The sequence below is a fragment of the Nannospalax galili genome, unplaced genomic scaffold (assembly GCF_000622305.1).
Source record: "Nannospalax galili isolate Female #2095 unplaced genomic scaffold, S.galili_v1.0 scaffold581, whole genome shotgun sequence".
NCBI lineage: Eukaryota > Metazoa > Chordata > Mammalia > Rodentia > Spalacidae > Nannospalax > Nannospalax galili.
In genome coordinates this window covers 3,600,219-3,615,619 of record NW_008345699.1, presented here as the reverse complement: position 1 = coordinate 3,615,619, position 15,401 = coordinate 3,600,219, and the positions used below count along the sequence as shown (strand labels likewise).

General features: G+C 35.0%; 1 protein-coding gene across 2 annotated transcripts in view; it reads left to right on the top strand.

The window, feature by feature from the left end:
- The first annotated feature begins 204 nt into the window (after positions 1 to 204).
- Positions 205 to 15,401, top strand: part of Lrfn5 (leucine rich repeat and fibronectin type III domain containing 5) — a 155,503-nt gene continuing 140,306 nt past the window's right edge. For both annotated transcript variants that reach the window (XM_008841778.1, XM_008841779.1), the window contains exon 1: positions 205 to 375. The gene's annotated coding sequence lies outside the window, so the exon portion shown is untranslated. The remainder of the gene's footprint in view (positions 376 to 15,401) is intronic.

The window sequence follows — 15,401 nt, the reverse complement described above, 5'->3', positions numbered from 1 at the left end:
GAATGTTCAAATATTTATTGGAAGAAGAGCATATTTCACATTTCCATTATAAGGTGCTTTTACGCAAATATATTTGAATTTTATTTAGTGAATATCCTGATATGGTTTGAGATTGAGTATGCAGCTAATAAAAATATATTTCAAGGTAGATTTCACACAATTTTGATACTTTCTCTTTGTCGTGCTTGCCTCCTCTGAAGAGTCCCTGTAACCACTCAGCCAGGTGTTGAGAAGATGTGTAGTTGCTGACCACCTTCCCTCTGACACCATCCTTGGACCCAGCTTTGGAGATGCGTTCACCCTGTCAGTCTTATGCAGCAGCCAGGCCGAGTGCTGACTCCTTCACGCCAGTGAGGAACTCTTCAGGCTCCAGAAGTAAGTCGATCACTTCAGTCTCCTTGTTGGCAATAAGTTTAAAGACACATCTGCAAATTTAACTGGAAATCTTGCAAGCTAATATACAATTGAAGTCAGCATTATTCATCACTGATTATAATACTTTTTCTTTCTTTTCTTGTTTTTGATTCCTATTTTCCTGGAGACCAAAATCTACCAGACCCCTCTCCCCTTTTTATGATATTTCACATCCTTATGAAATTGTTTGCTTTTGCAGATTATTTATGACATGCATTATAATTTATATTTGCAGACTTGAGGCACAGATAAACATGAGGTTAAAAATAAAAGTTTTGTAAATATGCAAGCAGATTCAGAGTGACCATGTAATGTATCAAATTTGCTTCCTTGAGTTATGATAGTGGAATGCTTTGGTAGAGAGGGGATGGGTTGTTGCTGCAAAGAATATTTTTCCTGATTGCTTGACTTGTGGAATGGAATGATCTGTATCAATTACTGTTTATGGCAACTTATAAAAAAATGCATGCTAGAAAATCAATGGAAAGAATAATTACATGTAGGAAAATGAATTAGAGATTTGGATATTCTCTACAATATCCAATACAGTGTACTACATCACCCAAGGAAACTGTCAGCTATAGATATGTCTGTGACTTTCCTAACTTCTAGGCAAATCAGGTAAATGCACCATTTCCTTGATTATTTATGTTTATAGGATTTGAAAAATAAAGAGCAGTTTTTGATGGAAAAATCAGTCTTTCCTTATTATATTGACTTGCGATTTTTTAAGTTTAACTGATTTATACTTGAAATGTTTTTATTTCATCTTTCCAATACTTGATGTAGATATGTCTTGTGTTCTGCAAGATATATTTGCATCAAAATGTTCACACAGAGAAAATATCTATGGGTATATTTTTATAGACCACAAAGGTTTGATGTAACTTCAATCATTTATCAGTGATTATGTGTTTTGCAATTGAAATTATCTTGAAGGAAATGGGGACAAGTTACTTAATAAAAATAGTTTTATTTAGCAGTATATTTCAATTGCAGTATGCCTTCACTACAAATACCCATATCACTAAAGAGGCATAAAGACTGTTGTTAAGAATTTATTTCTGAATTATGATGGTACTATTTATGTAGATTAAAGCAGTGAGCAAGCAGCATGTTGTTACTTTTGTGCCAAAAGTCTTGTGAAAGAATTTGTTTCAAGATCTAAATGCGAGGAATGTATCAAGATTGTATTAAGGATAATGCATTGTAACTGTAGTTGTAGAAAAAAATGTCTTAATATGCAGAAGATAGATTGCAAATCACTATTCCAGTGTAGGATTTCCCTATGTATATTTCATTACTTCATCTACCAATTGCACATGATTTATTCATATATTTTAGGACTTGTGTTATTTGGGCTGATGCTTGACCTTTCTATTAAATGACACATCTTAATGAAAACATACTAGGCATCCTAGATTTTTTTCTTTTATATTTTTTAAAGAAACAGAAGGGTACATTTACAGCTGATGTAACCCCATCCATTATCTGATTGGTCTAGCTTTATCTCAATAAAAACATTTAACTTTAAGAAAGTTGTTGGCAAAAAAAAAATGTATTTATGAGCATAATTCCTGGGTGTTAATCACAGAACAGTGAAATAAAACACTTCTTTCCTTTACTAATGACTACCATAAGAATGGAAGATTCATGTAATTTTTCATTCAATCTCATGGTAGAAAGCTGAAGGGACCCAATTTACAGACTGAAAACAACTCTTCTGAGTCAATGCTCAATTCAGTTTTCTTTGCTTAGTTTTGTTTTAGAATTACAAGTCTTTTAGTTTGTATGCTTTTAGGTTCCTTTTCTTTCTTTTAAATTTGGAATAACATTGGGCTGAAAGAATTGCAATGAATTAATTACCCTGAAGAAGAATGTATTAAGGTTTTCAAATTTCAAAAGGACCTTTGAAAGTTCATAGTATATCCATTAATATTCTTTTAAATATAAAAAAGAATACTTAGAACTGGAAATTTGTGAACAGAGAATGGAGAAGTAAAATAGGGAGACCATGCAATATCCAATTGGGATTAAGGCAGGAGAGTTGAGGTGGTGATGCTTGCTAGAATGATTATTTTTGTCTGTCATTTTCGATTAGTCGTGGCCAGTAAAAGCACACTTCTGTCCATTCTAACTTTCCCTAGTTTCTCATTTGACAAGTGTTGATGATTTTAAGAACAATATGTAATGAGTAGAAAATGTTCTTTTGTGTACACACCTGTGTGAATATATGCATATGGATTTGCATGCAAAATTCTTTAGTATGTGTAAAATAACATCTTCATAAAGCTTTTAAACCTTCTAAGTAATAATATATGAAAATATTTTTATTTTTCTGAAACAAGCTCCATGTTTAAGATTGATAAATTATCCCCTCTGATGATGTTACTTGACACTATTATTCAGATGTAATTCTGACAGTTTAACATAACAATGATCAACAACAGCATCTATTAGCAATGTCTTGTGTTCTCTAGTAAATTTAATTTATTTTATTCTTTTAACCATCTTCATAAGAGAGTTCAAGTAATATGTCTGCTCATTTAGATATATACATTCTAAGAATGTACATATGTTTAAGAATGCCATGTTTAAGAGTTTTATATACTTGAAATTCTCTCTGAATACATGAGCAACCAAAACAAATAGAAAATCAGGGTTGTCGACAGGACAAATTCAATATGCTTGCTGTGAAAGCTTACCTGAATACCTGAACTGAGTATCAACTAGATTCAGTCATCCCAAAATACAGGCCAGAGTGAAAGCATGTTAAATGATGCAGTGCTCATTATAGAAAAAAAAACTTAAATGCTCTCAAAGTTTGCTTCTACTTCATTGTGGATTTAGTATTGTAGTGAACTGCTTTAGCTGCTGCTTTCCTCCCATCTGAGTTTGTACTCTGGAACTTTGTTTGCTGATAGATGCTGACTCAAGACCCTCCTTTGCTTTTCTGAATCAGGAATAGAAGAAACCACAATTATAGATCTATAGGTGAAGTAATGATAGTAAAATGCAGAATCAACTACCATGAGGTAAATAGGAATGGAAAACTAGAAAGTGTCATGTGCCGTAAAAGGACGGGAAATGGTGTCATTGGAGATAATGAGAACTGCCTTATTGGAAGCTTAATTTGTTGTATTTTCAGATTAGTATCAATGCTGGACTATTGGTAACAAGCTGATATGTTGTCTTTTTGAGATAAGAATCCCAGAAGGCAAAGAGGCAGTACACAGTCTTCCAAAAAGCCTTAACTGCTGACATGAGAGCTAGACATATCTTTCTTGGCATATCTTGATATAGAGCAGTTTCAGCTTTTTATGCCTCTGGTTTGTCTTAGCCTGCAGACTTGCTAGAGCAACCCTCCCTACTGTGCAGTGCTCTGGTGAGAGGAATTCATGATGCTCTACCTTAAGAGATAACAAATACTTTACCAGAAGAGCCAGAAAAAACTCATGTCATGTGGGGAGTAAAATCAGCAAAAGGTACTCAGTGGGTGGCCATAATCTCAATTGCCAAAAATTTGGCTCTGGAATAAATGTGGACAGACTAATATATACTGGTTGTATTTAAGGCCATCTCAATTACCCAGACAAGCACCCTATCCTAATGAACTATTCAGTTAACTACCATCACACTAGTGTGGGCAACACTGTGGAGCACATGTCAGATTTAGAATGCTGTGGGCAAATGAATGCATGTCTCATCAATATTAAAGAGAGTGTGGGAGACATAACAGCAAGAAAAAGCTTGGCAGTCTCTCCAAAGTCTTATTTCAGTGAAAACCCATGATTTACCATGAAGTTCAGACTAAAAGAATCTAATCTAAATAGTCTATTGATTAAAACTAGCAGCTTAACCCTAGCTCATTGTTCATTTCTAACATGATGGGAATAAGACACAGTAACATTTATTGTTGACAATAAGTATACAGAAAGTTAGGGGAGAAAGAAAAATTTGTAAAGAAAGAATTACAGACTGAAAACATTAAGAATATGAGGAAAAACTAGAAACTATTTTGAAGTGTTGAATTAGGTGACAGAATTAACTTCAGTAGTAGAGTTTTAACACAAATGTATTTGTAGAATGTGTTAACGAGATGGTAATGAAAGGTGGTAAACAAGACACACATTGGTATTGCTGACATAAAGGCTCCGAATGGACTGCTGGCCAGTGTCCACCTCTTCCTTCACTCCTGAACATGGATGTTAGTTGGATAACTGTGATATTGTACAGTAGCAATTTGGTTTCATGTCTATCTAACTTCATTTTTGGACTTGGTAGAATAATTGATTTGACTGAGAGTAGATTACCTCCTGTAGTTTTACAGCCCCAAATCAGGGGTATTAACTCGGGTAATGGAGGTGAGGATTCAATGTTGCTTTCTACACAACTGTCTCTTATGAGGTGTTTGTTTTTCATAATGCCAGGGAAGCCTAAATATGTAATAAGATGTTGGCTTTCCTCTTGATAAATTGCATGCAAATATGGATTACAATGCTAAGTCTTGAAGCCTTAACTTAATGTTTAATATCTTGAAAAACAAATAACCTTTTAATACTTACTTACTTATTCATGACTTGAAGATAGAGTTCCATTAAAGAAAAATGAGCACCACTCAGATTATTTGAAAACCTCCTGCAATAATGTGTCCTACACAGGACTAATCAACAGTTCGAAACTTGAATGTATTATTTATGAAGTGACAGAAAGATAAGCTTTAACATACTAAGGATTTTCTGTTTAAAAGAGAGAACTTAGAATGGAATACAGACAATTAGAGTTATGTGAAATTTTAAAATAAGGATTCTATTTTATTAAGTTTGTATTATCAGGCCTTGTCTAGCATGTCATATATTGCATGCTTAAAGGAAGCATAAGGCTTTCCAATCCCTGAACTAGGTTTACTGAAGAAGAACTCTGTGCCTTGTAGAATGATGAGAGTTTGCTTCTGGCATTGAGGATTCTGTCACATGAAAATTCTCCCATGGGGAAACATCAGAGAACAAGTCACATGCAGTGATCCCTGCAGAAACTCCACAGACATTTGAGTTGTAGGTTGGGTTTCTGGTTCTCTATTGTTCATAGCACACAGTTCATTATTCAAGGCAGGGAGACATTTAGAATGTTCAGGAATGCATTTACACTGAAGAATCCTGTTTACTCAAAGCTTGTTCACAAAATCCACATGCGTATGCAGTTATACAAAGTATTTCTATCAAGAAATCTGTAAAGCCTCAGTAGAAAAAATGCACATTGGTGAGGAAAATATTGAGGGCATTCTATTGTTACATAGAATCATAGTCATCAAGCATATCTTGCTTATTTTTACCAAGTCATGGCAGTATCATTATAATTTCATGGTATTTAAGAGAATTAAGTGGCATTTTCTGTTCTTGTATATTGTAGACCTCAGAAATTGTCTATCTGATAGACTTATAAGTATGGTTTGTATAAATTAGAAGTTTTACGCTTTTCTCATGTAGGAATGATGTTTCTGAATTACCTTTAGAGATGAGTTCAGACATTAATGAAATAGTCACTTCATGCTATGTGATGGATAACATGAGCAATTCATACCAATTCTGCTGAAAACAAACCAAAAGCATTTTTACTTAAACAGACCTTTTTAAAATTAGTTCTTTTGGAATTTCATACAGTGGGGACTGGAGAGGTGGCTCTGTGGTTAAGCACACTGGCTGTTCTTCCAGAAGACCCAGGTTTGTTTCCCAGGACCCACATGGTAGCTAACAATCATCTGTAACTCCAGTTCCAGAGAATCCTATACCCTCGTCTGCCTGCTTTGTGCATCACACACAAGTGGTGCACTTACATCCATAAAGGCAAAGACTTATGCACATATTAAAATAAAAATAAATAAAAGAATGTCATACAATGAATTTTGTTCATACTCACTCCTCCCATCTCCTCCCAGGTGTAGCCCCACCTACCTACCACCCCCTCATGTCCTCTTCTTTTGTAAGTGCTTACAGTCCAAGTTGTCCTGCCAATATAAGCTTGGGTGTGCGGCCATCCACTGAATGTGGTCAACCAACCATTGGCCACAATCTTAAACACAACTGACTCTCCCTCTCCCACTAGCCAATGATTGCCAATAGCTCCCTTAGCTAGGGATGGAACATCAGGCCCACCTCCCCTCTCCATGCTGAGTTTTGTCTGCCTTAAGCTTTTGCAAGTCGTGTACATGCTGTCACAACTATGAGTTCTTATGTGCTTCTGAGTTAGTACAAGCTTGATTTCTCCATGTTTTGTTCATAGCGTTCTGTACAGAATAATGATTAAAATAATTATCAATGATTTTATCTATCTATCTATCTATCTATCTATCTATCATCTATCTATTTATCTATCTATATAAAACAATACATCAAAATTTTGGTTGTTAAAATTTGAGATAATGCAGATGCAAATACAGAAATCATCATGTTAGATAAATAGGTTAGTGATATAGAAACTTGAAATAGAGGTGTCAGAGAAACAGTGAAAAGAATGGTGGTAAACTGAACCAGCAAGAATAGGGGGGAATGGACAAATGTTGATCATTTGGTACTGTGTTTCATATACTTCAGCATAATTTGTTCTGGTCTGTTACTGTAGCTGTACATGAGAGTAACTTAGTGCCACCCACTGACACTAGGCACAAAGAGGAGGCCAAAAGAGGCCAAAAGAGGGAGGCACATACATCACGGTTTCTTCCCATTATAGCATTGCTTCAAACATACTGGGGTTGGAGAGTCATGTGGGCTTTGAGACATTCAAACAGGTTTCAGATCTCAAAAGATATTTGATCGTACCCCATGTGGTCATTGGATATCATGCTTCTGTGGAGGCTCAAGGTAGCCTGGTCAAGTGATGCTGTCTTAATGGTCATTAAGTGCACCTTCCATGGTATCATCTGAAAGTTTTCTGAGACTTATTTGGTGTGGGTTGATGGGAGATGGACTTACCTGAGCAGTAACCTGGAGAGAGCTTTTAAGTCTACTAATAGAGTCATCATTTCATAATCAACACTGATATCTTAATTTACTATATTTGTTATAAAATGTTATGAAATATTTTATGTTTAACAAAATCAGTCTTCAACTTTAATGAGCAGTTCAATGACTGGGAGTTTTCTTTGTTACTAAGAGTCATTTGCTGACATGATCCTTGGTTGCAGGACACAGCCAACATAAATATTTCCATCATATATGTTGAAACTATCAGCTATATCTTTTGTAAGTTGTGTATGGGGGGTACCTTTTGTGAATTATTTGTACTATTTTCTAACATTGTAAAAGTAAAGATATTTCATAGCACAGTGTTTGAATATTTAAATTTATATATATATATTGTTCAGTCCAGTCCTGTTTTATTTTTCTGTACTGGTAACTGATAGTTCCAATATTATTTATTGAAGAATCCATAGTTTTCTAATTAATTGAAATTCAAATTCTGATGTACACATTTTCCATCCATGCATGAATATTTCCTGATTTCTGTTTTACTTTACTGTTCTGTTTATGATATCTATACAAGTAGCATGCAGCAATGAAATTATTCTGCTTGTAATACAAACCTTGATAGATTATAAAATGAATTATCTGTGCCTTATGTTTATCTTCAGCATTGTCATGCTGATGTTGCTTTAGCCTTTGCTTTCCACATTAGCACTGGTAATGTGTGCTGAAAATGTGTTATAAATTTTACTGGATGAAGTCACATGTACTATTACTTTAGTTCAAGAAGGAATGTATTTATCTTAACATGATGAGCATATCAGCGGTTGTCTTTAGTTCCTGTAATAAATCTTTTCTCCTGATAAATAGCTTGCATTTCTTTTATATTTTTCACAAGTGAGGCTGCTCCATGCATTTGTGATTGAGTTTTTCAAGTAAGTCTAAGTCTTGAAACTGGCTGTGTCTGTGGAGTAATCTTAGTTTTTGTCATATCTTCAAAGCATTGTTTCAGTAGTTTCCAGTTCATGAACTATCAATTATTTATAGTGAAGCACCCTGTAGTACCCCATTAATAAGGGCATTTTTGTTTCTTGTATCAGGTAAAAAATTAACGGAAATATAATTGTATGCATAGCACCTATAATAACATTATTCAATTCATTATTTTTATTCTCTACTGGGTAGTAAATCTATTAAAATGGTAAACATAAAGAAGAAAAATGCTGATTATGGCAATGCATATTCTCCATGACGTTTTTCTTTTGGCTATTTATTTGTTTATTTATGTACTTATTTATTTATTATTTTGACATAAGGTCTTGTGATGTACCTCTGCCTAATCTGGAATTTACCTGGTAGCCCAAGCTAAGCTAAAACGTGCAATAATCCTTTATACCTGACTTAAGTTTTATAGCTTTTCCTTTCAGAACTGGGACTGAGCCTAGGGCTGCCCACATGCTAGGCAGGCTCTCCACCTCTGAGCTGTATCTCCAGTCTTTTTAGGGTTTTAAAGGTTCATGTTTTGACATTGGTCATTGTTTGTGTAACTAATCTGCTGCTGCATACCAATTGGGATATAAATCTTCTGTCTAACTACCAACCAAAATTGTTCCCTGAATCATCTTTTACATAATGAACCTCGTGGGGTAACTATATCAGTTGTTAGTTTTAATTTTCAATGGACCTCACAATGAATTTCAGCAGATTTAATCTACTTCTATGTCCTCAATGTGGTATGTCTTCCTACTGTACATTGCGGCTAGCATGAATTTCTTTCACGGCAGTTCCTTTGAAGGAGATGTATAAGTAGACTCCCCTGCTCGTTAGGAAGTGAGGACACTTTATTAAAATTCTTTGCAGCCTCCAAATCATGACCCTCCTCTGTTCCTCAGAAGTGGATTTTGATAATAAAGTATAAAATAGTAATAGTTGAAAATAATTTGCAGTTTTTTCCCCTCCCAGTCGAATATAGATCTCTAAGTAAATATGAAATATTTTAAGAATTACCTAAATATCGTCCTTGTGAGGCACCCTGAGGAAGAAGCCTGGATGCCTGGATTCAACTGGTGGCTCTGATCACTGAGTGCTCTTAGATGCTACTAGAATTCTGACTCAGTCTGCCTTAAACAAAAGGAAGCTTTGTTATTTTTCACAATCAGAGGTAGAATGAGCTGCAGGATTGCTTTTATTTTTATTTTTTTGGTATTTTTGAGACAGGGCCTCCCTGTAGCCCCAGCTGTCCTGGAACTCACTATGTAGACCAGGCTGGCCTTGATCTCACAGAGATCTGTCTGCCTCTGCCTCTCAAATGCTGGGATTAAAGGAGTGCACCACCACGCCCAGCCCAATATTTTTATTTTTTAAAATTTTTATTGTTTTATTTTATGTGTTTCAGTGTATTGTTTGCACGTGTGTAAGTACACCTGTGTTGTGCAATGCCTGTGGATCAGAAGAGGGCATCACATTCCCCTGGACTGCAGTTACGGGCAGTTATTAGCCTGCCATGTAGGTGCTGGGGATAGAACCTGGGTCCTCTACGAGAGCAACCAGCACTTTTAACCACCGAATTACCTGTCCAGGTCCCCAGAAATATATATTATGGTCTTTTTAAAACAGGGCCTCCCTGTAGCCCCAGCTAGCCTGGAACTTGTTATGTAGACCAGGCTGGCTTGGAACTCACAGAGATCTGCTTACCTCTGCCTGCTGAGTGCTCAGAAAAAAAGGTGTGTGCCATTACACCACACCTGGCTGGAAATATTTTTAAATCAACAGTTACATATATGATTATATTTTCAAATTGAATAGAATTTCAAAAAAGCATGAGCAGTCTACATTAGCAGTTAGGGGCTAAGAAAAGACTATTAGAAAAGACCTACACCTCATGTAGGTCTTTATGGGAATGGATTTATCTTCTTCTAGGCTGCAACTTTCCAAATTTGAGACTCTTTGATACTGACTTTTTTAAGAAGGAAAAATACCTTGGTTTTATATTCCAGTTTTATTTCTTTTCTTGAAATCCTCTCTTCACTGCTATTTACTTCCATTGGTGAATTGTTATTGTTGTGGTTTCAGGTTTTAGAGAAATCTTTCATGTTCTTATTGTATTGCAGCACATAATCCGTAAAGTCTTATTAAACTAACGTCCATCTTGAAAACTATAATGTGAACAGTTATGAAGCCACCGCTCAAAAGACCAGTCTCCTGAATCATCTCTCCTCAGTTGGCATCGTTATTCTTCACAAAAGCTGAAAGTTTGACAGTGATCTAAGACATAGGATAATTTATTTGTTTTCTTTTAGAATTTGACTTCATGAGCATATTTTTATAACTAACAGCTTTGATAGATTTTGAATTTATATGAATGGGTTATTTTATTTAATATTTTTGCTCATCTAATTTGCTTAATAAGGTATTAAGATGCCTCTTTGTTGTTGAATATAATTTCAAATATTGCATGTTCATTGTTTGCTCAACAGGAATTTATTATATGAATAGAGATACATTTATGTATCTATTCTGGTTTGGTTGTGTCTTTGTAGTTTTTCAAGTTTAAGAATACTGCAGAAAATTTTGAATTGATGTGCTCTGATGTCATATAGGAGATTCTACACATATTTTATTAAATTTTCACTTATTTATTAAAATCCTGGAGGATTTCAAATATCTTTTCTGTTTGCATTGATATTGACTTATTGCAGTACTTATACTAGCTTTGTGTGATTAGAATATATTGCCCTTTGTGATATAATTCTTTCTATGCCTTCTTTGTTCAACTTGCTAGGACCTTACCGAGACATTTCCTTATTGAATATGCTAAGGAGAGCTATATTTTATTTTTATGAACCCAGTGAATAGGCCTAGGTCTTGTTGCACACTAATCAAGGTCTAATATCAAGCTATGTCATCAGGTCCTCCATTGGGTTTATTATTAAGGCCTGAGTTATGAAATTTTCCTGTGATTTCATTGTTTCTCATCGTCAGTGGAACTTTTATCCTTGTTCTATAGCAAAATGTATTTTCCTCTCTGGCTTTCCTTAACATGTTGAAGCTGGGTCCTCTACAAGAGCAGCTATTAACTGATGAGTCATCTCTCTAGTTTATTTATTTATTTATTTATTTATTTATTTATTTATTTATTATTTGTTTGTTTGTTTACTGGCAGTTTCTCACTGTGTGGATCACTGAGTTTCCTAAATCTGTTTTCTGGTATTTGTTCTTAATTTAAAAAATATTCTGTATCGTTATATCACATATTTCTCACTCATTATCACTTGATGGAATTCCAGTTGCAACTATTTAATTTTTGAAATTGTTTCTCAGGTCTATCATATTGTTTAATTTTTCATCATTTTAAGCTTTTATCTCAATATATCACTTTTATTGGTCATTCTTCACATTTCATACATATTTCCATGTCCACGTCCACGTGATCCAATCAAAGACGTTCCTTTCATTCTTTTTATGGTTTTCAATTCTCTGTTTACATTGTTCAGCTCTTGTTTTATTGTCATTGTGTGTTGTGGGGATCTTAACATAGTTATCTTGGGTTCTCTACTTGGTAACTGCAAAACCCAAGACTTCATATCATTCTGATTTTGCTTTGTTTCCTTTAGTCTCTCTTCCCATTTTTTCTAGTGTATTAATTGATTTTATTAGGACATGCTTCAGTTTAATAGAGAGCTTTTACAGTGGAAGAAGCGAAGTCTAAAGTGCCCCAAAGGTTGGGAGTGGAAGATTGCTCTACAAAGAACAGAGGTTGATGCTAAATTCTAGGATTTCTTTTTTTTTTTTCAACAAATATTGCATTGAATTTTGTGTGTTTAATACAATATATCTTAATCATATTTAGACCCCTCCCCTGTCTGTACCCTCAATCACTCCCCACCACATTGTCTTGTCTTTTGATGTATCTTATTCTTTACCAGCTCCAAATTCTTCTCATGTGTTTGTTCTCACCTTATAACGTTGGCTTATCTAAGTACTAGCTCTTAGCAAAGCTTTGTACCTTGCAGTTATTTTAGCTGTGGTCCACTACTAGCATATTTGAACTCTGTTTGAATTGTGGTCCCATTTAGAGGGCAAGATCCTCTACCCTATGAACTGAATCTTGTCTCAGTGAAGTGTCTCCTAGTATGGTCTTTATGATGTTCATCAGTATCTTTAGTGATATACCTTCATTTTTCTATTAGGTAAATCAAGAATGCTCTCATTATCACTGGTGGATGGAAATGCTTTCTCAGAGGTTGTATAATATCGGGAAATACAATTGTCCTATGCAGAGTAGGCCCTTCTTATGTGAGAACACAGGGTTTGAGAATGCCCCCCCCCGTTGGAAATTTAAGTCTTTTCTCATTTCTGAGCTTCTGGTAGGCTTGGTGGAAATAAATTACAAAAAATCTGAGAGAAAGCCTTGAAGCTTCAGACCCCAGTGCTTCTCACTGTCACTTTCAGCCTTCTGCAATTAATCAGCATTGTGTATTTCCACCAGCATTGTGTATTTCCACCAGCTCCTGTGTCCAGCCATACCTGCTCCAGGTAAGAAAACAGGCATTGTTAAACATTGCTCTTGATGCACCTGACTATCCGGAAAGCAGAGTGACATTTTTTTAAGGCTTCAACTCTCTGATGGACCTCCAAATAGTCTGAATGCTTGCTAAATGTTATTGCTATTGTAAGCCCCAAAGAGACAGCATTCAAGTTCTTTGAAACTAAAACGTTTTCAGTACTTTTTAGTGTAACAATCATGACCAGTGGTTTAGGTTCTTTTTATATGTATTTTGACTAATGACTAACGAACTTCAGTGACTGTATGCTTATTTCTCTTTCAGGTGTTCTTTTTCTTCCTCCCTCCCTCCTTCCCTCCCTCCCTCCCTCCCTCTTTTCCTTCTTTCTTTTTTTCTCTTTTCCTTCTTTCTTTCTCTTTCTTTTTTTCTTTCTTTCTTTCTTTCTTTCTTTCTTTCTTTCTTTCTTTCTTTCTTCTTTCTTTCTCTTTCTGTCTCTTTCTTTTTTGAGACAGAGTCTCCCTTTAACTCCAGCTGGCCTGAACTGACTATATAGACCACGCTGGCCTCGACCTCACAGAAATCTATCTGCCTGTCTCTACCTCATGAGTGATGGAATTAAAGGCATGAGTTACCATTTCCAGAACTTTCAGGTATTCTTTGAACGCAATATTTTAAAAAACATTTTGTCAAAAAATTTAATCAATTACATTATTTCTCACTAATAAATGATAAAGTTTAATGTATTTTGGTATAGGTTATTTTCAATTTCTGTTGTAAATGCCATGTCTTATTGTTTTATAATTTTGTAATGGCTATTATCAATCAACAGAAGTCTTTACTTTTTGAATGCGTGTGTGTACACATTTGTATTTGTGTATGCAGGTATAGGTCTGTGCATATACAGGTGTGTGCACCTGCATGTGGAAACTAGAGTCCCCCTCAGTGCCATTCTCAGAAACAATGTCACCTCCTTTGAAGCAGGGTCTCTCATTGGCCTGAAGCTCAGCAAGTAGGTTAGACTGGCTGTCAATCAAGCCTTGAGTCTTTCTGTCTCTTCCAGGGTTAATAGCATGTCTCATCACACCAGGCTATTTGCATAGGTTCTGGAGATCACACTCAGACCATTACATTTGTGAGGCAAGAAACTTCCCAAGAAAGATTTCCCCATCTGAAAATCATAACTTTTAATAATGTGCAATCTACCCAACATTTTCCTCGTTTTATTGATTTTTGTGCTATGTAAAAGAAAAGCACTAGTTTCTAAAACAAGAGCATATTGCCTAATAGCATTTTACAGATGCATTGATATTTGACCTTTCATGCAGTCATGTGCATTTGGCATTGGTGTCTATGAGGTAAAAGATAAAATTTATGACTACTTCTTATCAATAACTACTTGATAAAAGCATTCTATCAAAATATATCATGTTGTCCCAGTTTCTATGCTCTGCCACTTTTCTCAAAACACAAGTATAATAGATACTTCGTAGACAATAAACATGTCAATGTTTATAAAGACAGTGCTTTAGATACTTCTTCCGCATTCTTCTATTTTCATGCCTACATCATAGCCACAATTACTGCGGCTTTACAAGAATGTTTTCATGAGTTCAGTTTTCCAAAGTTGTCATTTAAAAAGTCGTCTTGCTTTCCATGCCCCTGTTTTGGTGTATGCATTAGTCATTGAAATTGACCTTCAGATACTGTTCTTTATCGCCATATACAGTCTATTGCTTCCCCCTTTCACTAAAGGACTCCCTGCAGTATCTCACGTATCCAGATGTGGCCACTAACATTCTATTTATGCTTATTTGAATGTGTTTTCACTGTCTTGATTTTTCTCCAAATACTTTGAATTTCCACAAATAGTGGAATTGCTTTTTTTCTGTAACTGTCCTGTGGAAGAAGGTGACACTGTGGTTATTATGAAACATCCCTCTCAGTCGTTAATAATATTATTTGTTCTGGAATCTGTTTGGAATGATGCTAATGTGAAGCACTGCAGCTTTCTTTTGATTGTTTTGTGGATGGAATAGCCTTGACAGCATCTTATTTACCTTGTTTTCTAATTTGAAGGATCTCTCTATTAGTGGATCTATCTTGCACCTTGCTTTGAGATTCATTTTGATAATGTGTGTCTTTTAAGTCCAGAACTTCAGACCACATATACTTCACATAATATTTGCTATGACTGGCTTTTAATGTCCATGCTGTTATTTTCTATTTAGCCCATATGTGTTTAGTTCATTTTTGCCTCTTTTCCTGCCTCATTTTAGAATAGTTGAAAAATATATATGACTACAATTCTTTTCCATGTTAAGTTATATAGTTATAAACTTGAGCTGATTTTCAGATTTGAAAGGTTTCTAGGGTTTCCGGTGCATGTTTTTATTAAAGTTTAAATTTAAATTATATTGTTTCATATTATGTATTGTATAATAATCTTAAAACTACTTATGTCCAGGTTTCTGTTCCCTTCTTGAGTCATTTCATTACATTTTTTCTTTTCTATGTTATCAATACT